The 26,697-nt window shown below is 42.0% G+C and overlaps 1 long non-coding RNA gene across 1 annotated transcript; it reads right to left on the bottom strand.

Moving 5' to 3' along the window:
* Positions 1-194: 194 nt before the first annotated feature.
* On the bottom strand, positions 195-20,495 carry LOC135276770 (uncharacterized). Its single transcript, XR_010344323.1, has 5 exons — positions 20,257-20,495; positions 13,788-13,914; positions 12,876-12,971; positions 5,313-5,431; positions 195-4,080 (listed from the first exon to the last, which is right to left on the bottom strand). It is a non-coding gene; the product is annotated as an uncharacterized LOC135276770 (long non-coding RNA).
* Between the last annotated feature and the right edge of the window lie 6,202 nt (positions 20,496-26,697).

Raw genomic sequence — 26,697 nt, 5'->3', positions numbered from 1 at the left:
AAAAATTAGCTGGGCATGGTGGCGCGTGCCTGTAATCCCAGCTACTCAGGAGGCTGAGGCAGGAGAATTGCCTGAACCCAGGGGGCGGAGGTTGCAGTGAGCCGAGATCGCGCCATTGCACTCCAGCCTGGGTAACGAGCGAAACTCCGTCTCAAAAAAAAAAAAAAAAAAAAAAAAAAAAAAGAAACTGGAAGGCAGAGATTGCAATGAGCCTAGATCAAGCCACTGCACTCCAGCCTAGGTGAAAGAGCAAAAATTTGTCTCAGAAAACAAACAAACAAAAAACCTCACTCACAATCACTCAATAACATGGAACTTGAACAACTTGCTCCTAAATGGCTTCTCGGTAAATAAAAAGTTAAGGGCCGGGTGCGGTGGCTCACACCTGTAATCCCAGCACTTTGGGAGGCCGAGGCGGGTGGATCACGAGGTCAAGAGATCGAGACCATCCTGGTCAACATGGTGAAACCCCATCTCTACTAAAAATACAAAAAATTAGCTGGGCATGGTGGTGCGTGCCTGTAATCCCAGCTACTCAGGAGGCTGAGGCAGGAGAATTGCCTGAACCCAGGAGGCGGAGGTTGCGGTGAGCCGAGATCGCGCCATTGCACTCCAGCCTGGGTAACAAGAGCGAAACTCCGTCTCAAAAAAAAAAAATAAAAATAAAAAGCTAAATCAGAAATCAAGAAAGTCTTTGAAACCAATGAGAATGATAGAAAAGGAGGAACTTCTTAATTCATTCTATGAGGTCAGCATCATTCTGATACCAAAACCTGGCAGAGATATTACAAAAAAAAAAAAAAAATTAAAGCCAATATCTCTGATAAACCTAACTTAAGATGGATTATAGACTTAAATGTGAAACCCAAATGTGTAAGAACCCTAGAAGAAAATCTAGGCAATATCATTTAAAACACAGGCAATAGCCAAAATTTTATGATGAAAACTTCAAGAGCAATTTCAACAAAAATAAACATTGATAAATGGGATCTAATTAAATTAAAGAGCTTCTGCACAGCAAAAGAAACTGTCATTAGAGTGAACAAACAACCTACAGGATGAGATAACATTTTTGCAATCTAACCAGCTAACAAAGGTTAATATCCAGAGTTTATAGGAAACTTGAACACATTTACAAAAATGTGAAGACAGTATGGTGGTTCCTCAAAGACCTAACACCAGACATATCATTTGACCCAGCAATCTCATTACTAGGTATAAACCCAAAAAATGTAAATTATTCCATTATAAAGATACATGGATGTGTATGTTCATTGCAGCACTATTCACAACAGCAAAGACTTGGAATTAATACAAATGCCCATCAATGATAGACTGGATAAAGAAAATGTGGAACATATCTGTGATAAAATACTATGCAGCCATAAAAAAAATAAATAAAGCTCATGTACTTTGCAGGGACATGGATAAAGCTGGAAACCATTATCCTTAGCAAACTAATGCAGGAACAGAAAAACAAACACCAAATGTTCTCACTTATCAGTGGAAGCTGAACAGTAAGAACACATGGACATATGAAGGGGAACAACACACACTGGGGCCTGTTGTGGGAGAGAGAGAGAGAATCAGGATAAATAGGTAATGCATGCAGGGCTTAATACCTAGGTGATGGGTTGATAGGTGCAGTAAACCACCATGGCACATCTTTACCTGTAACAAACCTGCATGTCCTGCACATATACCCCAGAATTTAAAATAAAATAGAATAAAAAATAAGCCAATAATTACAATACTGGTAATAGTAACTTCATCTCTTTAAGCAACCATTTTAAAAAATGTTAATTAAACTACTTAATAAAAAAATGTAAGCTCAGGACTTTGAGAGGTCAAGGTGGGGCTGAACACTTTAACTCAGGAGTTTAAGACCAGAATGGACAACATGGCAAAATCCTGTCTCTACCACTACCAAAACAACAACAACAACAACAACAAAAACTTGCTGGGCGTGATGGCACTTTGTTTTTTTTGAGATGCAGTCTCATCCTGGTCACTCAGGCTGAAGTGCATTGATATGATCTCTGCTCACTGCAACCTCTGCCTCCTGGGTTCAAGTTATTTTCCTGCCTCATCCTCCCAAGTAGCTGATAATACAGGCACATGCACTACACCTGGCTAATTTTTTATTCTTAGTTTTTTTATTCTAATTTTGTATTCTTAGTAGAGATGAGGTCTCATCATTTGGCCATCTAGACTTGAACATCTGACCTCATGGTGATCTGCCCGCCGTAGCCTCCCAAACTGCTGGGGTTACAGGCCTGAGCCACTCCACCCAGCCCCTGATGACATATATTTGCAACCTAGACAGTCAAGAAGGTGAAATTAGATCATGTGAGCTTAGGAGGTTGAGGCTGCAGTGAGTTGTGATCATTCCACTGCAAACCAGCCTGGTTGACACAGTGAGGTCTTTTTTCTTATTTTTAAATGAAGTCTCACCCTGTCACCCAGGCTAGAGTGCCATAGTGCAATCTCAAGTAACGGCAACCTCTGCCTCCTGGGTTCAAGCAATTGTCCTGCCTCAGCCTCTGGAGCAAGTGGAATTACACAGGTGCATGCCACCATGCCGGCTTATTTTTTGTATCTTTAGGAGAGACGGGGCCTCACCATGTTGGCTAGGCTGGTCTCAAACTCCTGACATCATGATCCACCCACTTCAGCCTCCTAAAATTACAGCAAGTGTGAGGTGAAGAAGCCACATTCTTTTAAGAACCAGCTCCCATTTGAATTAATGGAGGAACAACTTTTTAATTACTAAAAAGATGGTGCCAAGGTATTTATGCGAAACTTGCCTCCATGACCTAAACACTTCTCAGCAGGTTCCACATCCAACACTTAGGATTACATTGTAGCATCAGGTTTGCAGAACATGGACATCCAAACCATACCATAGACCAACTAGGCTTAACAGACATATACAAAACTTTCCACTCAAAAGCCAAAGAATACTCAATATTCTTAGTTGCACCTGATGTATTCTGTTAGGAAATACAGCAAGTCTTATTAAAGAATACCAGCTGGGGGTAGTGGCTAATACCTATAATCATAACAATTTGGAAGATGAAAGTGAGGGAATCACTTGGAACCAGACGTTTGAGACCAACCTGGATAAGAGAGTGAGACCCTGTTCCTACAGATAATTGAAAAATTAACCAGGCATGGTTGGCCCATGTCTGTAATCTCAGCTACCTGGGAGGCTTAGGTAAAAAGATCATTTGAATCAAGGAGGCTGAGGTTGCAGTGAGCCAAAATGATGCCACTATACGCCACCCTGAGCGACAAGTTTGATCCTGTCTCAAAACAAAAACAACAAACACATTTAGTACCAAAATCATACACTGTGTGTTTTCTTACCAAAACTGAATAAAACTAAGAATTAAAATAAAAAATAAAAGTGGTAAATCCAATAATAAATAAAACACACAGGCTGAATGTGGTAGCTCACACTTGTAATACTGGCATTTTGGGAGGCTGAGGCAGCAGGACTGCTTGAGCCCAGGAGTTTGAAATTAGCCTGGGCAACAGAAAAAAAAAAACCCTATGTTGAAAGAAAAGAAAAGAAGAAAAGAGAAGAGGAGGAAGGAAAGAAGGGAGGAAGGGAGAGAGGGAGGGAGGGAAGGAAGGAGGGAAGGAGGGAAAGAAAAAGAAAAAAGAAAGGAAGGAAGGAAAAGAAAGAGAAAGAAAGAAAACTGAAACACACTCTTCATCACTTCATCATATTCTTGGTCAGGGGTCAAAAAATTCAATTGTGTTAAAATGTCAGTACAATCTACAGTGGTGAACAACTTAAATATCATCTATAAAAACCACAATAGCATGAAAGGCAGTGGCTCCTGCCTGTAATCCCAGCACGTTGGGAGTCTGAGGCAGGCAGATCATGAGGTCAGAAGTTTGAGACTAGCCTGGTTAAGATCTTGAAACCCTGTCTTTACTAATACAAAACTTAGCTGCGTGTAGTGGCAGGAGCCTGTAATCCCATCTACTTTGGAGTCTGAGAAAGGAGAATCACTTGAAACTGGAAGGTGAAGGTTGCAGTGAGCCGAAATCACACCACTGCACTCCAACCTGGGAAAAAGAACAAAACTCCATCTCAAGAAAAAAACAAAGACAAAAACAAAAAAACACAGTTTTAATACAGAAATATTGTTTAACCTTTTAAAATTTGATTTTAAGCTATATGTAGCAAAACATCCATGAAAAAGAATGAAGATACATTATAATTTCTGATTTTAAAACATATTAAAAGTTATAGTAACCAAAACAGTGTGATACTGATACAAACTAGGATAAAAGGATAAAAGAACAGAATAGCTCAGAAATGAAGCCTTCTGTAAATCATTACATCTTTCCTAAAGTTGCCATGAGCACATAATAGAGAAAAGATAATTTCCTCAAAAAATGTTAAAAACTGTAATCAACACAAATAAAATAAAGTTGGATCACATCCTTGAACCACATATAAATAATTTAAAAAATACTTAGACATTAAAAAAAATCTCTATAAAAAAGACATGATATGAGTCTAGGCACCATTTTCTTTTCTTTTTTTGAAACAGGGTTTTTCTCTGTCATCCAGGCTGGAGTTCAGTGTCGTGATCTTTGCTTATTGCAACCTCCACCTCCTGGGTTTAAGTCATTCCCCTGCCTCAGCCTCCTGAGTACCTGGGATTACAGGTACCCACTACCATGCCCGGCTAATTTTTGTATTTCTTATAAAGATGAGGTTTTGCCATGTTGGCCAGGCTGGTCTCAAACTCCTGACCTCAGGTGATCCACCTGCCTCGGCCTCCCAAAGTTCTGAGATTACAGGCCTGAGCCACCGCACCCGGCCTCTAGGCACCATTTTCTTAGATATGACATTCAGTGCATTAAGAGCAAATATATATATATATATATATATATATATATATATATATATATATATATAACTACACTATACTTAAAATTTCTGGACATAAAAAAACTATATTCAATTGAGTAAAAATGCCTTCTAGGAAATAGATGAAAATATCTGCAAATCACATGTGATATTAGTTAATATTTACAATATATAAACTTTAAAAACTGAACAATAAAGCTAAACAAATTGATTTAGAAATGAGCAACACATTGAACAATATTTTATCAAAATAATACAAATAGGCCAGGTATGGTGTCTCACACCTGTAATCCCAGCACTTTGAGAGGCCAAGACAGGTAGATCACAAGGTCAGGAGTTTGAGACCAGCCTGTCCAACATGGTGAAATCTAGCCTCTACTTAAAAATACAAAAATTAGCCAGGTATGGAAGTGCCCACCTGTAGTCCCAGCTACTCCAGTGGCTGAGACAGAAGAATTGCTTAAACCTGGGAGGCAGAGATTGCAGTGAACTATCGCACCACGGCATTCCTGCCTGGGCAGCAGAGTGAGACTCCATCTTAAAAAAAAAAAAACACAAATGGAATAAAGTATTTGAAATGAAACATAAAATTAATAATTTGTAGAGAAACACATAAAAATAACAATGGAAAACAAAATTGCCTCACACCCATTACAGTGGCCACTATAAAATGTTTAAAAACACCAAATCTGTTCATGATGCAATAAAAATAAAACCTATGTTGACAGTTAGTAGAAAACAAAGATGCAGTCATTATATTAAAATGTTCTCAAATAATTAAGATGGAGTTATCATCAAACACAGCAATTTCATTTATTAATCTATAGCCCAAATATTCAATACAAGACCTGGAAGACATATTTGAACATCCATATTTATTGTATTCTTATTCACAACAGCCAAAAGGCTGAAGCCACTCAGATGCCTCTTGATTTATAAACACATAAAAAATGTAACATATACATACAAGGGAATATTATTCAGTATAAAAACAGAAAATCTTATCACACTTTAAGATAAATTATTCAAATACTGTGTCACTTATATAAGCCAGCAACAAAGTGATGGATACTGTATGATTCCACTTAGACAAGCTATCTTAAGTAGTCACACTTACAAACACAGAAATTGGAAGTGTGTTGGTCAAGGGCTGGGAAGAGGGCAAATGGATTGTTATTGCTTAATGGGTACTGAGTTTTAGTTTCACAAGACGTAAAACTTTTAGAAGGCTTTTGCATAACAATGTGAATATATTTAACATGCCTGAAATGTAAACCTTTTTGAGAGAGGGTCTCTGTCACTCAAGCTGAAGTGAAGTGGCACAATTAAGACTCACTTCAGCCTCAAACTTCCAGGCTCAAGTAACCCTCCCCTCTCAAATCTCCCAAGTATCTGGAACCACAGGTGCACACCACAATGGCTGTCTATTTTTAAAAAATTTTTTGTAAAGAGGAAATTTTCATATGTTGCCCAGGCTGGTCTTTTATTTTTTTATTTTTTATTTTTTTCCAGGCTGGTCTTAAACTTTTGGGCTCAAGTGATCTTTCTGTCTTAGCCTCTCAAATTTATGAAACTACAGATGTGAACCACTCAAATCTCTGGCCCTGAAATGTACACTTAAATAGATTCAAGATGTGAAATTTTATGTTATGTGATTTTAAAACAATTAATTTTCTAAAAGAAAAACTGGAAAAAAACATAGAATTATAAATCTTTTCAAATAATACCTTCAGGGCCGGGCGCGGTGGCTCAAGCCTGTAATCCCAGCACTTTGGGAGGCCGAGGCGGGTGGATCACGAGGTCAAGAGATCGAGACCATCCTGGTCAACATGGTGAAACCCTGTCTCTACTAAAAATACAAAAAATTAGCTGGGCACGGTGGCACGTGCCTGTAATCCCAGCTACTCTGGAGGCTGAGGCAGGAGAATTGCCTGAACCCAGGAGGCGGAGGTTGCGGTGAGCCGAGATCGCGCCATTGCACTCCAGCCTGGGTGACAAGAGCGAAACTCCATCTCAAAAAAACAAACAAACAAACAAAAAAAAACAAAAAAAAAACAAATATTACCTTCAAATCACAGAAGTGTTTATCTCACACAAAGGAAATATATATTCATCATTAAACACATCATGAAAATAAGAAATGGTGAAAATATTTTCATGACTACTCACTTAGACAAGATGAAACAACCACTGAAAATCAGCTAAGAAAGAATATATACAAGGTAAGCCATAACCAATATTCCGATTGTAATTATAGATAAACACACATATATAATCTGACTGTGATAGACATATGGCTGATTTATCTTTTATTTAAACCTCACATTGACTTAAAGTGTAGAAAGAGAATTGTAAATTGACTAAAATTAAAATATGTAAGAAAAAACAAAAAACACAATAAGCTGATGTTAAGAAACCTACACTAAAAAAAACACTAACATGAAACTGCATAGCAATAAAAGACATATTTACTTACAATATTTGGTATGCAACATTAATGCACCATTAAACAATTTGTCTAACTATAGTATTTGACTGTAACTGTGTATGCATGAACGGCAGGTATTTTGAATCACTGGCATGCACTATGTGGCAATAAAATTTGAGAAAGAATGGAGTATACTTAAAATATTCTGATGAGAAATTTTTTTTTTTTTTTTTTTTTGAGATGGAGTTTCGCTCTTGTTACCCAGGCTGGAGTGCAATGGCGTGATCTCAGCTCACCGCAACCTCCGCCTCCTGGGTGCAAGCAATTCTCCTGCCTCAGCCTCCTGAGTAGCTGGGATTACTGGCGCATGCCACCACACCCAGCTAATTTTTGTATTTTTAGTAGAGACAGGGTTTCACCATGTTGACCAGGATGGTCTCGATATCTTGACCTCGTAATCCACCCACCTCGGCCTCCCAAAGTGCTGGGATTACAGGTGTGAGCCACCACATCCGGCCCGAGAAACTTTGAATAAATAAGTATTAAATTGAAATGAGTGGCCGGGCATAGTGGCTCATGTCTGTAAGCCTAGCACTTTGGGAGGCCCAGACAGGTGGATCACCTGAATTCAAGAGTTCGAGACCAGCCCGGCCAACATGGTGAAACCCCATCTCTGGTAAAACTACAAAACAATTGCCGGGCGCGGTGGCTCATGCCTGTAATCCCAGCACTTTGGGAGGCCAAGGCGGGTAGATCACAAGGTCAAGAGATCGAGACCATCCTGGTCAACATGGTGAAACCCCGTCTCTACTAAAAATGCAAAAAATTAGCTGGGCATGGTGGTGCGTGCCTGTAATCCCAGCTACTCAGGAGGCTGAGGCAGGAGAATTGCCTGAACCCAGGAGGCGGAGGCTGCAGTGAGCCGAGATTGTGCCATTGCACTCCAGCCTGGGTAACAAGAGCAAAACTCCGGGAAGGAAGGAAGGAAGGAAGGAAGGAAGGAAGGAGGGAGGGAGGGAGGGAGGGAGGGAGGGAGGGAGGGAGGGAAGGAAGGAAGGAAGGAAGGAAGGAAGGAAGGAAGGAAGGAAGGAAGGAATATTTAGCAACAAATTACGTTATCATTTAGATTTATGCTGAAGAAGGTAGGGAAAAATCCTGTTTTTTTTTTTTCCTGCAGCAAATTTAAATTTTTAAGTATTTCAGTAAACATGGAGTGACTACCAATTATCTAAATTACTTTAGGCATAACATGTAAATGCTGGCATAGTGTCCTTAATGTCTGAACCTACAATACAGAAAAGTTTGAAGTAGAAAATAAAAATGTATAGCCAGAGGAACATCACTAAGATAAAAAAATGAAAAGTGCTCTATTTGCTTATCTCTCCCACAGCAAGAAAATGCTTCAGCCATTTCTTAAGTAAATGCCTTATGAGAGAGCCAAGCATCACAGCTCAAATCTATAATGACAACTACATGGTACACTGAGGTTGGAGAACTGCTTCAGGCCAGGATTTCAAGACCAGCCTGGGTTATAAAGTAAGACCTTGTCTCCAAAATAAATGCCTTTAAGAGAGCTTTGAGATTTAGGGAGGGAGTTGTGAAACTCTGCTAAAGCCCAAGATTGACAAGTGTTCCTTTACAGAGGGCAGGTCCTCATTCAAGTAGGAAACTACAGGACCCCTGGTCTTGGCTACAGATCAAGAAATGGCCCAACCAACTTGGTCTCACTGAGAATACTGAAGTTATTCTGAAGCCATTCCAAACTCCTCCCAGTTACAGTTTGGGAGAGGCCCTGCCCTCCCAGAGACTTGGAGGAAGATATCTATTTGCAGCCATGTGGGCAGGCTTACAGACCTTGGTATTTACTGTGGTCCCTGAAGCAGTTCAATAACTCAGTCCAGTTCCATGGGTAACAGTTCATGGCCAGTTCTGCTACCTAAAAACCCACACAGTGACCTGTGGAAATTCTCCCTGGCACTCAGTGAAAGCCATACTCACTCACATCCTGAAATAAGGGCCATTGTATATGGAACTGACTGTAGAAACCTGCCCTAGTGTCTGCTCCACAGATAAAAGTCCTGAAGGATATTTAATCTACCAAAAATAATTAAGAATTACAACTACCTAAGCCCTTTGTAACAAGCCCACTAAATGTGGACCCTAGTGCAGACCCAGAAGCTTTGTGACCAAGTTACAACCCTACTCCACTATGAACCCAGGAGGCATTTCAGAACCCTGGGAACCCAACAAAAGAATATTTTTACCTCCTGAAATCAATTTATGAAAACTTGAGGAGTTGTTTGCTTTTTCAAACTCACAGACACCAATATAAAACTATATCGTGCCCATTATCAATGCTTCTATTCTAACATAGAACTGGAAATACGTGGCAGAATAATGAATAAAAAGCATTTTTTAAAAGCCACTGAAATTGAAGACAAATAAGTAAAAAGTTGCTGTTTGTGGAATAATCTCATACATAAAAAAACATAGACAGCCGAGCACAGTGGCACACGCCTGTAATCCCAGGACTTTGGGAGGGCAAGGTGGGTGGATCATGAGGTCAAGAGATTGAGACTATCCTGGCCAACATGGTGAAACCCCATCTCTACTAAAAATACAAAAATTAGCTAGACATGGTGGTGCACATCTGTAGTCCCAACTACTAGGGAAGCTGAGGCAGGAGAACAGCTTGAACCCAGGAGGAGGAGGTTGCAGTGAGCCAATATCACGCTATTACACTCCAGCCTGCTGATGGACTGAGATTATATCTCAAAAAAACAACAAAAAAAGAAAAGACACTATATTGAATTGGCTATACTAATAAATACACTCAGTAAATTAACAAAATTAAAAATCTTTTTTTGGCCAGGCATGGTGGCTCATGCCTATAATCCTAGCACTTTGGGAGGCCAAGGTGGGTGGATCACCTGAGGTCAGGAGTTCAAGACCAGCCTAGCCATCATGGTAAAACCCCATCTTTATTTATTTAAAAAAAAAAAAAAATCCAATCTGAGGGGCATGATTCTGAAATCAAAAAAAGAGAGAGAAAAAAAATCTTTTTTTGTTTTTTGGTGACTGAGTCTCATTCTGTGGCCCAGGCTGGAGTGCAATGGCACAATCTCAGCTCACTGCAACCTCTGCTTTTCTAGTTCAAGCAATTTTCCTGCTTCTGACCCCCTAGTAGCTGGAATTATGGGTGCCCACCAACACACGTGGCTAAAGTTTTATGTTTTCAGTAGGACCATACAGGCCAGACCGGTCTTGAATACTCCTGAACTCAAGTGATCCACCTGCTTTGTCCTCCAAAAGTGCTGGGATTACAGGCCTCAGGCACTGTGCCAGCCAAGAAAATAATCCTTTTAAAAATAGAATTAAAGATGGGTGCAGTGGCTGATGCCTATAATCGCAGCAGTTTGGGAGGCTGAGATGGGCAGATGACGAGGCCAGGAGTTCAAGACCAGATGGCCAACCCCATCTCTACTAAAAATACAATAATAATAATAATAATAATAGTAATAACAAGCCGGGCATGGTCGTGGACACCTATAGTCCCAGCTACTTAGGAGGCTGAGGCAGGAGAATTGCTTGAACTCAGAAGACAGAGGTTGCAGTGAGCCAAGATCATGCCATTGCACTCCAGCCTGGGTGACACAGCAAGACTCTGTCTCAAAAATCGAAATAAAAATAAAATGGAAGGCCAGGCGTGGTGGCTCATGCCTGTAATTCAAGCACTTTGGAGGTCAAGGCGGGTGGATCACCTGAGATCGGGAGTTCAAGACCAGCCTGACCAACATGGTGAAACCCAGTCTTTAAATAAATAAATAAATAATAAAATAAAATAAAATGGAATTAAAATAATGAATTTCTAAGAATTTAACCAAAGAGGCAAAAAATCTTTACAATGAAAGATATAAATCAATAAAAGACACTGGGTGCAGTGGCTCACACCTGCAATCCCAGCACTTTGAAAGGTTGAGGCAGGGGGATGGTCTGAATTCAGGAGTTCAAGAACAACGTGGTCTACATGGTGAAACCCTGTCTCTACTAAAAATACCAAAAATTAGCTGGGGATGGTGGTGGGCGCCTGTAATCCCAGCTACCCATGAGGCTGAGACAGGAGAATCACTTGACTCTGGGAGGCAGAAGTGAGATAAGATTGTGCCACTGCACTCCAGCCTGGGAAATAAGAGGGAAACTCTGTCTAAAAAACAAAAAAACAACAACAAAAAAATCAATAAAAGAAATTAGAGAAGACACAAATTTTAAAATATTTCATATTTATGGATTCAATGAATAAATATTGTTAAGGTACCATGTTCTCTAAAGTATTCTATAGATTCAAAAAAATTCCTATCAAAATTCCAGTAGCATTTTTTTTTTTTTTGCAGTAATAAAAACTGCAATTTTAAAATTTACAAGAAACTACAAAAAACTTCAAATAGCCAAAGCAATCCTAAGGAAAAAACAAATGCTAAGGGACAACATACTTTATAATTTCAAACTATATTTTAAGAATGTAGTAATAAAAAAAAGGATGGAATGTGCAGAAAATTATAAAAACCCATAGAGGCCAGGCATAGTGGGTCATGTCTCTAATTCCAGCAACCTGGGAGGCCGAGGTGGGTGGATCACCTGAGGTTAGGAGTTTGAGACCGCCCTGACCAACATGGAGAGACCCAGTCTATTAAAACTACAAAATTAGCCGGGTGTCGTGGCACACGTAGGGAGGCAGAAGTTACAGTGAGCTGAGATGAGATCGCACTACTGCACTCCAGCCTGGATGACAGGGCAAGACTCCATCTCAAAAAAAAAAAAAAAAAGTGGGGGGGTCCAGGCGTGGTGGCTCATGCCTGTAATCTCAGCACTTTGGGAGGCTGAGACAAGCGGATCATGAGGTCAAGAGATGGAGACCATCCTGGTCAACATGATGAAACCCTGTCTCTACTAAAAATACAAAAATTAGCTGGGCATGGTGGTGTGCGCCTGTAATCCCAGCTACTCAGGAGGCTGAGGCAGGAGAATTGCTTGAACTCAGGAGGTGGAGATTGCGGTGAGCCAAGATCGTGCCATTGCACTCCAGCCTGGGTAACAAGAGTGAAACTCCGTCTCAAAAAAAAAAAAAAAAAATGAACAGAGACCACTACTCTCACACATTTTATACATGATGCAAAAAGAGAACTAAAAAGATAATTTAACATAAACTTTCTCAAAATCATGCAGATATCTGTGTGATACCCCAAAACAATGAAAAAGCGGTCAGATTATGCAGTCTTTTGTATGCCATGAAGAGGACTTTGGCTCTTACTGTAAACTTGAAGGAAGATCAATGAAGGGAAAGTAGACGCCTTTGAAAATTTGAAAGCATAAGACAGAAGATGGTCCTATGTGAGAACAACAACACAACAAAACACACAAACACCTGAGGCTTCCCAGAAACTATTTACTTTAGAACACAGCTTCCCAAATCACATTGTAGGGACTGACTTTTTTTTTTTTTTTTTATCTTCCAACCTTTCAACTATGTCAACTGTTTTATTCACTCTCACCTACCTGGGAGTTTGGCAACCATACTGTGTCTCTTCATATTCCAGGGATCTTTTCCTTGCTGCAGACAGGTGATCAGATCTGCCTTAGAGACAGCAATACCTGCTTTATTAAAAATAAACTACATGAATCTTGCTCATATTCTATAATTATCAATCTAGTATCATGCTTGGTAAAGAAGATGTCATAGAATATTCTAGAAAATTAACCCCAAAATACTACTTAATGACAGAAAGTTCTTAACATTTAGAAAACATTTTAAATTTGTAGGTTCTTCATTTCACTACCCTGTACTCATGAGTCAAAAAGTAGTGGTGGCAAGTAACTTTTACATAGGGTCAACAATACTTTATACCACTAAATTTCTGAATTACCACTACTCTAGAGTGAAGGATACAGACCAGCTCAGGAATGTAAAAAGTTCAGGCCAAAATAAAATATCTTGAAGAATTTTTTTCTACATGAACAATTCAAGATTTTTTGAAAACAGGAATTAGAAATTCATTTATGGAAAGCATAAATTACCAAAAAATATTCTACAAAAATAGAGAAATGAGGCCGGGCATGGTGGCTCACACCTGTAATCCCAGCACTTTGGGAGGCCGAGGTGGGTGGATTACGAGGTCAAGAGATTGAGACCATCCTGGTCAACAAGGTGAAACCCCGTCTCTACTAAAAATACAAAAATTAGCTGGGCATGGTGGCGCATGCCTGTAATCCCAGCTACTCGGGAGGCTGAGGCAGGAGAATTGCTTGAACCCAGGAGGCGGAGGTTGCGGTGAGCCGAGATCACGCCATTGCACTCCAGTCTGGGTAACAAGAGCGAAACTCCACCTCAATAAAAAAAAAAAAAAAAAAAAAATAGAGAAATGAAACCTTTAGGGCATATAAGAAATTATGTATTAACATTATTCTCACCTAAGAAAGCCAGGTTCCTGTAGTTCTCTAACATCACTCGTCTATACAAATCTTGCTGTGCAGTTTCCAGGCATTGCCACTCCTCCAGAGAGAATTCTATGGCCACATCCCTAAATGTCAAAGGCCCCTGAAAAAAACACACACACACACACACACACACACACACACACACACACATTTACAAGTGTCCATGGGCAGAATTTATTATTTAAGTTAAGGTTAAATGAGAGAGTAAAGAAAATTGTTTCTGACTTACAGGAATAACTAAAATTGTCGAACAATTTTTAACACAGAAATATTTTCTAATGTATTCAATTTTTTTTTACTTTTTTGAGACAGAGTTTCGCTCTTGTTACCCAGGCTGGAGTGCAATGGCGCGATCTCGGCTCACCGCAACCTCCGCCTCCTGGGTTCAGGCAATTCTCCTGCCTCAGCCTCCTGAGTAGCTGGGATTACAGGCACGCGCCACCATGCCTAGCTAATTTTTTGTATTTTTAGTAGAGACGAGGTTTCACCATGTTGACCAGGATGGTCTCGATCTGTTGACCTCGTGATCCACCCGCCTCGGCCTCCCAAAGTGCTGGGATTACAGGCGTGAGCCACTGCGCCCGGCCGTTTTTTTTGTTTCTTGTTTTTTAAGACGGGGTTTCATCATATTGGTCAGGCTGGTCTTGAACTCCTGACCTCAGGTGATCCGCCCTCCTTGGCCTCCAAAGTGCTTGGATTACAGGCATGAGCCACCACACCCGGCCATGTATTCTCTAACTCTGAGAAAAGAGACTGTTACAACATCCACAACACCAGTGTATATATAATAGTTTTATGAAGAATAAAGTATAAAACTAAAGGCGTAAACACAAACATGTACATTTTTAGTGCTATATTTGAATCACAAAGAGTGAGTTGTGCATACGTTTCAGACAGAAAAGACATGCTGAATTAGAAGGCACCTTTTAAGACCAGGTGAGGTGGCTCACACCTGTAATCCCAGCACTCTGGGGGCTGAGAAGAGAGGATCACGAGGTCAGGAGTCCAGCCTGGCCAGCATGGTGAAACCCTGTTTCTACTAAAAATACAAAAAATTAATGGGCATGGTGGCAAGCATCTATAGTCCCAGGTGCTTGGGGGGCTGAGGCCAGAGAGTTGCTTGAACCCAGCAGGTGGAGGTTGCAGTGAGTCAAGATCTCACCACCGCATTCCAGCCTGGGAAACAGGGCCAAACTCAATCTTAAAAAAAAAAAAAAATCCCAAAACCTAAAATAAAATTAAAAAAAAAAAAAAAGGCACCTCTTAAGTTTTAATGTGTAAATTGAACTGGAGATCTTGTGCAGATTTTTTTTTTTTTAAGAAGATCTGAATGGGGCAAGGTAGCTAATGCCTGTAATCACAGCACTTTGGAAGGCCAAGGCAGGTAGATCATGAGGTCAGGAGTTCCAGACCAGCCTCACCAATATGGTGAAACCCCGTCTGTACTAAAAATACAAAAATTAGCTGGGCGAGGTGGCACATGCCTATAATCCTAGCTACTCGGGAGGCTGAGGCAGGAGAATTGCTTGAACCTGGGAGGTGCAGAGGTTGCAGTGAGCCAAGATCACCCCATTGCACTCTGTCCTGGTGACAGAGTGAGACTCTAACTAAAAAAAAAAAAAAAAAAAAAAAAATATATATATATATATATAAAATATAAAACTCCTTTAAAAAAAAAGATCTGAAATAAAGTCTGAGTTTCTGAATTTCTATTTTTTTTCCAGTTCCTAAACTCTTTTATGCAATTGTATATGAGTTTCTGAACTTCTAACAAGCTCACTAGTAATGTCAATGTGTTTGGCCCAAAAATAATATTTTGCAAAACATCCAGTAAGTGGAAGAGCCTGTGATTTACCCCATTTTTTTGACCTGTAAACAAAGATAAGAGTCTTTATTTTTCAGAGACAGAGATATGAAAAAAATAAAAAGGCAGCTGCCAGATTAAATGTGATGGTTTATGCACAGCTCTTCTTTAGCTACATTAAGCAAGGTATTTAAAGGCCGGGAGCAGTGGCTCACACCTGTAATCCCAGCACTTTGGGAGGCTGAGGCGGGTGGATCACGAAGTCAAGAGATCGAGACCATCCTGGTCAACATGGTGAAACCCCGTCTCTACTAAAAATACAAAAAATTAGCTGGGCATGGTGGCACGTGCCTGCAATCCCAGCTACTCAGGAGGTTGAGGCAGGAGAATTGCCTGAACCCAGGAGGTGGAGGTTGCGGTGAGCCGAGATCATGCCATTGCACTCCAGCCTGGGTAACAAGAGCGAAACTCCGTCTCAAAAAACAAAAAAAAAAAAAAAAAGAAAGAAAGATATTTAATAATGAGAAAAATAAGTAACTCTATAGTGAAATAAATATTTCAGAGAGTAATTAAGCAAATTTTAAAATCAACTGCACTAGAACAAAGTTTTATGACGTGCTAATACACAGAGAAGAAAAAAATCATCACTGCTGAGATACTGCCCCTCAAAAAGTAAATTATACTCTGAATTTAACCATACTGCAAAATCAGATTTATGCAGAGTTCAAGATGCAGATATCTTCTATGTTCTGTAATTTTTAATAACAATTTAAAATAGACTTTATCACCCTAGAGAGTATGTATCTCTCAATAATTTTTGTTTGAGCTTTCAGGGTAATAAATGCCACCCTGTTTAAATAAGCATTTTCTTAAACCTGTTCCACATAGAGCTAATGGAGAGCACAGATGAAACCTCAACATTACATGTTCTCCATCTTTACTAAGGACCCCAGCTTTCCCCCAATAGGAGTCTTGAGTATCCACATTTTCCCATGTTCAACAGCAAAAAGGCAACATTTTTAATATTGCAGATTATAAATGCATGGTGAGAATTCTGCATGGCATATAAAAAGCCATGATTTAGAAAGTGCCGAGATGTTTCTGAGATAAAGGAGATAAATATGTAGCAGAGACCCTTCACTATTAACAGAATTTTAAAAATTAATTAAAACAAACTCATTAGAGGAAAAGAAACACAAGTAGAGAAGTAAAGGTTTGTGGCAACTAAATGCTTGGCACTCCAGGAGGCAGAGTGTACGCAGCTCTTCATCTGACACACGTTTAGCTAAAACAAACCAAAAAAAAAAAAACAATTTTTTCTCTTTCACCATTTTTGGAAATGCAAATTTTTTTTTCACACACATCTATTCATTGTAGCAACCATATGATGCTTAATTTAATCATGTATCCAGTTGCTAGTCTAGACTAAGAAAAAGTTCCTGCATGGTAGGGACCATGACTGCTGTATCTTTTTCTTTGAATGACCATATGTAATGGAAGCAATTAGTTTATTTGAGTCACCAGGCCTCTGTCTTTCATGCAAGTACCAGAAAACTTCAGAAACTCTCATCTGGGTACCAACCAAAGTTATCTCTTGTATCAGGGAGAAGACAGCACAAGACGACTCCTTTGTCTTACACTGATACAGAAGCAGAATTAATCATTCTTGTCAGCCTGACACAGTTCTGCCCTGGACATCCTCAAATGTCTTAAAGGCATCTAGCTGATTGTGAGAGGATTCCCAGTGACCTAGGGCTGATGGCACAATGATAAATCAGGCTGGAGAAACTCAGGCTGATTCTAAATAGAAAATGGAACTGCCTTGGTGGAACTCCAGAAGCTGGATCACGTATCCTGATTAGCTAGCTTCGGAAGAAGAACAAGAATATTCTACTCCAATATCACAATTTAATGGTAGGTATAGTTGTGGTCATGGCCCTGGATGCTTTGTGGCCTTGATCTCTCACTCTTAAAATGCTTGATTACAGCCGGGCGCGGTGGCTCACGCCTGTAATCCCAGCACTTTGGGAGGCCGAGGCGGGTGGATCACGAGGTCAAGAGATCGAGACCATCCTGGTCAACAAGGTGAAACCCCGTCTCTACTAAAAATACAAAAATTAGCTAGGCATGGTGGCACGTGCCTGTAGTCCCAGCTACTCGGGAGGCTGAGGCAGGAGAATTGCTTGAACCCAGGAGGCAGAGGTTGCGGTGAGCCGAGATCACGCCATTGCACTCTAGCCTGGGTAACAAGAGCGAAACTCCGTCTCAAAAAAAAAAAAAAAAAAGATGCTTGATTACACTTACAGATTCTGTCATCAGATTCTATTTACACCTGGAGCCTCTCACATAACTGTAGTGGTCATTAAACAAGGTCTGAAATGCTTAATGAGCCACACTCTCAAAGGGGGCTTTAAAATTTCTGTGTTGATGGCCTGGCACGGTGGCTCACACCTGTAATCCCAGCATTTTGGAGGCTGAGGTGGGCCAGCTATCTAATCTTTGACAAAGCTGATGAGAGGAATGTGAGAAGAGTTCCCTATATAATTCCCTATATAATAAATGGTGCTGGAACAACTAGCTAGCATTATGTAGATTAAAACTGGTCCCCTTCCTTACACCATATGTAAAAATCAACTCAAGATGAATTAAAGCCTTAAATGCAAAACTTATAATTTAAAAAAAAACTGGAAGATAAATAACCTAGAAACTACCATTCTAGGCAGAGAAACTAGCAAAGATTTCATGACGAAGACACCAAAAGCAATTGCTTAAAAAGCAAAAATTGACAAATGAAACCTAATTGAAACCTAATTAAATTAAACAGCTTTTGCACAGCAAAGGAAAATATTAACAGACTAAGCAATCTACAAGATTAAAAAAAAATTGCAAACTATTTTCTTACAGAGATTAAATATGCATAATTAAGACACTTAAACAAATTTACAAGGAAACAACAAAGAACCACATTAAAAAGTAGGCAAAAAACATGAACAGATATTTTAAAAAATACAAATGTGGCTAGCAAAAATGTTTTTTAAAATGCTCATCACAGGCCGGGCGCGGTGGCTCAAGCCTGTAATCCCAGCACTTTGGGAGGCCGAGGCGGGTGGATCACGAGGTCAAGAGATCGAAACCATCCTGGTCAACATGGTGAAACCCCGTCTCTACTAATACAAAAAATTAGCTGGGCACAGTGGCGCGTGTCTGTAATCCCAGCTACTCAGGAGGCTGAGGCAGGAGAATTGCCTGAACCCAGGAGGCGGAGGTTGCGGTGAGCCGAGATCGCGCCATTGCACTCCAGCCTGGGTAACAAGAGCGAAACTCCGTCTCAAAAAAAAAAAAAAAAAAAAAAAAAAATGCTCATCACATTAGAGAAATGCAAACAAAACAAAACAAAAAGTTACAATGAGATATCATCTCACACCAGTCAGAATGGCTGCTGTTAAAAAATGATTAACAGTATCCAAGTCATGGCACCAGGTGGAAAAATATTTAAATATTAAAAAAAAAATTTAAGAAGTGAATAACAGGTCAGGCATGGTGGCTCATGCCTGTAATCCCAGCACTTTGTGAGGCCAAGGTAGGCGGATCACAAGGTCAGCAGTTCAAGACCACCCTGGTCAAACACGGTGAAGCCCATCTCTACTAAAAAAACAAACAAACAAAAATATTAGCCAGGCGCAGTGGCTTACTCCTGTAGTCCCAGCTACTTGAGAAGCTGAGGCAGAAAAATCGAGTTAACCTGGGAGACGGAGGCTGCAGTGAGCCGAGATCGCACCACTGCACTCCAGCCTGAGAAAAGCAGCAAGACTCGGTCTCAAAAAAAACAAAAAAAGTACCACATAACTGTACCTAACTAATTACTAAATTTGGTTTTCTTCATCTTGCATTTTATAAATGACTTTCCTTCAAGCCTCTCCCACAGACCATAAACTGTTAAAACTCGAGCTTTGAATAAAGGAACCCCGCAAACAGGCTTTGTGTGAGCAAGATGGCTGTTTATTCACAGGGGTGCAGGTGAAGCTCCACTGAGCGATCAGTGAAAATGGCGATCAGAGATAATGGGGAATGCAGGCAGGGGGTGGGAGGCGATTAGCTGAGGCTGGAAGGACTTCAGACTTTCTGGGTCTCGGCTTGCACGTGGAGGCCTGACACACACTTCAAAACATAGCTGGGTGTGCTACAATTCTAGAACCACTCTTTGATTAAATTCTTTAATATTTTTGCTGAGACTCCCATAAACTTTTAATAGGAGAAAATAGTAACTGGGAACCCCATGGAACAAAGCTCTTTCCATTCATGAACCCGCACCCCAAGTCAGGATTCTTCCCTGACGCTCCACCCGCGGTCCCTGCACATTCCGGGAAAGACGCGGCGCTGTGGGTGCAAAGATGCCCAGAGAGAGCTCCAGGCCAGGGCAGAGTCATTGCGCAAGGAAGAAACAGGATGCCTGGAGCCGGCTGTAGGCACAGCCGCCGTCTTATGGCTGAAGGGGACTGAAGCCGAGCTGGGCAAAGACAACTCAGGCCCAGATTTTGGAGATGACTGCGGGGAAGCCGAAGTTCCACCACAGACAATTCCCACCGGATCCAACCAACTCCTTTCCCTCTCTCGGGATGTCCGACCCAGCACTCTCACCATTTCTAGGCTTATAGGGAGTCCCAGAGTCTTAGCTGTGGATCTCCCAATGCCTGCAGGTCACGGGGCCACAGAGGCTGGGCTTCTAGTAGCGGAGAACCAGAGGAGTGAAGACCGGACCTGGAGCTCTGGCTGCTGTGAGACACAAACGGCCCGCCATATCCCGGAAACTCTTCTGTTCGTTTCAGCTGCGTGCCTGATTGGACGGTTCACCACCCAGCGTTGCTGATTGAATACCGTTTAAAACACCACCCTCTCAGGCCCTGATTGACAGAAGATGTGATTAGATGTTGGGCTGAAGAAAGAGTGACTAGGCTGCAGTCTTTTCAGGCGGGGCTTCCTCCCTGAGCTGAGTTAGGCCATTCAATCTTGTGTATAAGGTCATATGCATTTGTAAAAAATATATTGCATGGCTATACATAAATGAAAAGAATATAATAACAAATGTTTTAAAATTGCAGCTTTTTTTTTTTTTTTAAATGGCCCGGCGCAGTGGCTCATGCCTGTAATCCCAGCACTTTGGGAAGGCGAGGCAGTTGGATCATGAGAACAGGAGTTTAAGACCACCCTGGCCAAGAGGGTGAAACCCCGTCTTTACTAAAAAATACAAAAATCAGCCGGGCTTGGTGGCACATGCCTGTAATCCCAGCTACTCGGGAGGCTGTGGCAGAAAATTGCTTGAACCCGGGAGTAGGAGGTTGCAGTGAGCCAAGATCGTGTCACTGCACTCCAACCCGGGCAATAGAGCGAAACTTCGTCTCAAAATAAATAAATTAATTAATTATTTAAACAAAAATAAAATTTTACTTTTTACCTTCCTAGCTGTTAAAACGTGTGTGCTGGATGAACACACCCCCGCAACAGGCTTTGTGTGAGCAACATGGCTGTTTATTCAACTGGGTTCAGTCGGGCTGGGGCCAAAAAGTGTATCAGCGGAGGACGCTGGGATAGGAGTTGGTTTTATAAATTGGGCAAGTGGTCAGTTAAAGGTGGTAATCTATTTTAGGGAGGCGAAGGGCATCATGGAATGCATGGTCACAAGGGTAGGGGTCATCTCTTACAAACAGGCATGTTCATAAGGGTGGGGGATATCGGTTGCAAGCAAAGAGGAGGGTGCGGTAAATTACATAGTTACAGGGGTGGGGGTCTTGAGAAACCCAATGTCCAGGGGGAAAATTCCACAAGGCTGAGCAGGAATAATGGTTGCAGGTTGCAGGTTGCAGGGGGAGAGCAATTAGTTGAGGCAGGAACAAGTTGTTTCACTTCTTCCTATGGCCACACAGTTAATTGTGGTTACCTCAGACTTTCTGGCTTCTGGGGACCATCCAGAGGTGCATGTGTGGGTCACCAAGGTTATAATAGCCAGGCTTGAACTGGAGGCCTACCACTGGCTTATGGTTCTTTGAATAGGCAGCCTGAAATTTTAAAAAGGAGGTAATCCTCTGAAATAAAATGTGAGCTACATGTGAACTTTAAATTTTCTAGTAGCCAAACTTTAAAAAGAAACAAGAGGCCAGGCACAGTGGCTCACGCCTGCAATCACAGCATTTTGGGAGGCCTAGGTGGGCAGATCACGAGGTCAAGAGTTTGAGACCAGCCTGGCTAACATGGTGAAACCCTGTCTCTACTAAAAATACAAAAGTTAGCTGGACGCAGTGGCAGGCATCTGTAATCCCAGCTATTCGGGAGGCTGAGTCAGGAGAATTGTTTGAACCTGGGAGGCGGATATTGCAGTGAGCCGAGATCACACCACTGTACTCCAGCCTGGGCAAACAGAGCAAGACTCCCTCTCAGAGAAAAGAAGAAGACGAAGATGAAGAAGAAGAAGAGGAGGAGAAGGAGGAGGAGGAGGAGGAGGAGGAGGAGAAAAAAGAAAACAAAGGGCCAGCACAGCCCCTTTGAGATGGAGTCTCGCTCTGTCATCCAGGCTGGAGTGCAATGGCACAATCTTGGCTCACTGCAACCTTCACTTCCCACGTTCAAGCAGTTCTGCCTCAGCCTCTCAAGTAGCTGGGATTACTTACACGCACGGACCACCATGCCTGGCTAATTTTTGTATATTTAGTACAGACAGGGTTTCACCATGTTGGTCAAGCTGGTCTCAAACTCTTGACCATGTGATCCGCCCACCTCAGCCTCCCAAAGTGCTGGATTTTTTTTTTTTTTTTTTTTTTTTTTTTTTTGAGACGGAGTTTCGCTCTTGTTACCCAGGCTGGAGTGCAATGGCGTGATCTCGGCTCACCACAACCTCCACCTCCTGGGTTCAGGCAATTCTCCTGCCTCAGCCTCCTGAGTAGCTGGGATTACAGGCACGCACCACCATGCCCAGCTAATTTTTTGTATTTTTAGTAGAGACGGGGTTTCACCGTGTTGACCGGGATGGTCTCGATCTCTTGACCTCGTGATCCACCCGCCTCAGCCTCCCAAGTGCTGGATTACAGGCGCGAGCCACCATGCCAAGCCTACATGAGTAAGTTTTTAGTGGTGATTTGTGAGATTTTGGTGCACTTACCAGTGGAGCATTACACACTGCACCATATTTGTAGTCTTTTATCCCTCACCCCTTCCCACTCCTTCTTCCACGACCCCAAAGTCCACTGTATCATTTTTATGCCTTTGCATACTCATAGCTTAGCTCCCACACATCAGAACATACCACGTTTGGTTTTCTATTCCTGAGGCAATTCACTTAGAATAATAGTCTCCAATCTCATCCAGGTCACTGCAAATGCTGTTAATTCATTATTTTATGGCTGCGTAGTATTCCAGCATATATACATATATGTGTGTGTGTGTGTGTTTGTGTGTGTGTGTATACCACGGTTTCTTTATCTACTCGTTGACTGATGGGCGTTTGAGTTGCTTCCATGATTTTGCTATTGTGAATTGTGCCACTATAAACATGTATGTGCAAGTATCTTTTTCCAATAATTTATTTTTTTGCTGGGTAGATACCCAGTAGTGGGATGGCTGGATCAAATGGTAGTTCTACTTTTAGTTCTTTAAGGAATCTCCACACTGTTTTCCATAGTGACTTTTCTACTTTACATTTCCACCAGCAGTGTAGAAGTGCTCCCTGTTCACCCACCCCAGGGAGAAAGCCCTTCCTGAAAATTACTAGAGCCAAGAGCCTGTCACTCACGCCTTACTCAGTGCAATGTCTGGTCCCATCTTCTGTCACTCAAGGCCTGAGGGTGCGGATTCTGGAGCTATATGCATTCAGGGCGCTGGGGAGGAAACTGTCCAATCAGGTTCACAGTCAGATAGCAAGGGGCGGCTCCCAGTATCTGGCGGGGCCTTTGTGTCTCGCTCCAGTCAGAACTCGGGATTGGTTCTTCACTGCCCTGTGCCCTCTTTCTCAGAGGTCTCGGTGATTCTGCCACAGCCACAGCCTCAGCCTCCATCGCTCTGTGACTTGATGGTGTTTGAAGATTCATAGACTCCAGGACGTTCCTGAAGCCCAGCAATGGTGAGTGTGCGGGGCAGGGCGTCTTCCAGAGACTGGGGAGGCCTCTTCGGAACCGGCTAGAAATGGCGGTGGCGGGACGGAGTCTGTGAGCCCGTTCCCCGTAGCTCAGCCCTGTCTCCTCTGGTGCAGGGACCCGGGCGTCTTGTCCCGTTTCAGCGCAGCAGCTTTAGCCCCATCCTGCAGTGCTCCTTGCGCAGCTCTTCACCCGCAGCCCCGCATCTTCCCCAGGTTGTGAGGTGATGAGGGGAACGTCATCAAGGAAAGACGCCGACTGGGTGTGCAGGGCTCCAGCACAGAAAAAGCTGTGGTCTGTGGGGTCCCCAGTCCTTACTTAATCCTGTTCAAAAATAAACCGAAGCACCATTAAAACATTAAAGAGTTAATATGGGTGGGCGCGATGTTTCACGCCTGTAATCCCAGCATTTAGGGAGGCCGAGGGGAGCGGATCACGAGGTCAGGAGTTCAAGACCAGCCTGTCCAACGAGGTGAAACCGCGTCTCTACTAAATATACAAAAATTGGCGGGGCGCGGTGGCTCACGCCTGTAATCCCAGCATTTTGGGAGGCCGAGGCAGGTGGATTTGCCTGTGGTCAGGAGTTTCAGACCAGCCTGACCAACGTGGAGAAACCCCGTCTCTACTAAAAATACCAAGAAAAGAAAATTAGCCGGACGTGGTGGCGCACTCCTGTAATCTCAGCTACTCAGGTTGCTGAGGCAGAAGAATCGCTTGAACCCGTGGGGCAGAGGCTGCGGTGAGCCAAGATCGCGCCACTGTGCTACAACCTGCGTGATAGCGAGACTCCGTCTCAAAAAAAAAATAAATAAATAAAAGACGTAATATGCACAAACAGTGATTAATCAATGGGACACTCCCTGGAAATGGTTTGTGGGTTTGTTTTGTTTTGTTTTGAGAGGGAGTTTCGCTCTTGTTGCCCAGACTGGACTGCAACGGTGTGATCTCGGCTCACCACAACCTTCGCCTCCCGGGTTCAAGTGATTCTTCAGCCTCACTCGCTGGAGTAGCTGTGGTTACAGGCCTGCACCAGCATGCCTGGCTAATTTTGTATTCTTAGTAGAGACTGTGTTTTTCCATATTGGTTAGGATGGTCTCGAACACCCAACCTCAGCTAATCCTCCACCTCAGCCTCTCAAAGTGTGGGGATTACAAGCGAGAGCCACCTCGACTGACTGTGATTTTGGGGCTACCAGAGGGTCTTGAAGAAAAGGCTGCCATAGGGCATGTGAGGAAGCAAAGCAAATTAAATAAGGGATCGTGTACAGTTAGGTAGTTACTTCATTTGCTCTGTCCAGGAGGACATTTTTTGATATATAATCAGATTAATTGGAGTTTTATGGTTGATTAAGCCTGAATTTTGTCTTCTCTTAAGGTAGTAACTTACAAAAAAGACATTTGAGCTAGATTTTATTGTTGCTGTTATATAGGAACCTAGACCACCAGCATCACTTCAGTGGAATTACCTGCTATTTAATTATTTTAACATTAATCAGAGGCACTGGTGTCCCCCTGCATTTTCCAAATGTGTGGCAAACAGGGTATCAAATCCACTACTCTGTTCTGTTCAGCCTTGTCAGGATTTGCCAGGCTTGTAGTAAAATCTATTATTTTTTTTAATCTTTTTTTGAGACCCAGTCTCTCTCTGTCACCCAAGCTGGAGTGGATTAGCGCAATCTCAGCTCACTGCAACCTCTGCCTCCCAGATTCAAGTGATTCTCCTGACTCAGCCGCCTGAGTAGCTGGGACTACAGGTGTGTGCCACCACTCCTGGCTTATTTTTTGTATTTTCAGTAGAGGTGGGGTTTCACCTTGTTAGCCAGGATGATCTCAATCTCCTGACCTTGTGATCTGGCCGCCTCAGCCTTCCAAAGTGCTGGGATTACAGTTGTGAGCCACTGTGCCCAGCTGCAGTAAAATCTTAAATTCCTAATTTCTTTCCAACATTCCCCAAAGCCGACTTCTCCCCTTCAATTCACAACACTATCAACTATTTTTGTCCTTTATTGTACCTTTCAGAAACAGTATTTTAATTAATCAATTTTTCACAGAGCAATGGATGACACTTTTAAAAATACTTGTTTTCTATTTGTAAATATTTTACATGAGAGAAAAGTAAAAAAAAATCCCTTTAAATTCCACTGTCAAAAATCTTCCTGCTTTTTTTTTCTTTTATTTTCCATAAGCACAAATGCCTTACCAGGACATCTTTGAATTGAGGTTTTCCTTTGGAAACTTGATGGGGCCACGTGTGCTCAGGCACACTCTGGTCTTTTTTTAGTCTTGAGTTCTGGAACTGTCTTTAATATTTCTTTTTCTTTTTTGAGACGGAGTCTCACTGTGTCAACCAGGCTGGAGTACAGTGGTGGGATCTCTGCTCAATGCAACATCCACCTCCTGAGTTCAAGCAATTCTCTGCCTCAGCCTCCTCCAGAGTAACTGGGATTACAGGCACCCGCCACCACACCCAGCTAATATTTTTTGTAGTTTTAGTAGAGATGGGGTGTCTCCATGTTGGTCAGGGTGGTCTGAAACTCCTGACCTCAGGTGATCTGCCTGCTTCAGCCTCCCAAAATGCTGGGATTGCAGATGTGAGGCACTGCACCCAGCCTATAGTTTATTTCTTTCTTATTTATTTAAAATGGCATCTTGGTCTGTCATCCAGGCAGGAGTGCAGTCATGTGATCTTGGCTAACTGCAAACTCCACTTAAAAGAGTCCTTTCTATCTTCTGAACCAATCAAATGACAACTAGTTATAAAAAACAATTTTTATTTATTTATTTTTTTGAGATGGAGTTTCGCTCTTGTTGCCCAGGCTGGAGTGCAATGGCAGGATCTCGGCTCACCACAACCTCTGCCTCCTGGGTTCAGGCAATTCTCCTGCCTCAGCCTCCTGAGTAGCTGGGATTACAGGCACGCGCCACCATGCCCAGCTAATTTTTTGTATTTTTAGTAGAG

Source organism: Aotus nancymaae, unplaced genomic scaffold (genome assembly GCF_030222135.1).
Source record: "Aotus nancymaae isolate 86718 unplaced genomic scaffold, 86718_ANA_hifiasm-v0.15.2.pri h1tg000028l, whole genome shotgun sequence".
Classification (NCBI taxonomy): domain Eukaryota; kingdom Metazoa; phylum Chordata; class Mammalia; order Primates; family Aotidae; genus Aotus; species Aotus nancymaae.
Note: the sequence above shows the minus strand (reverse complement) of the source record. Positions and strands in the feature narration are given on the sequence as shown.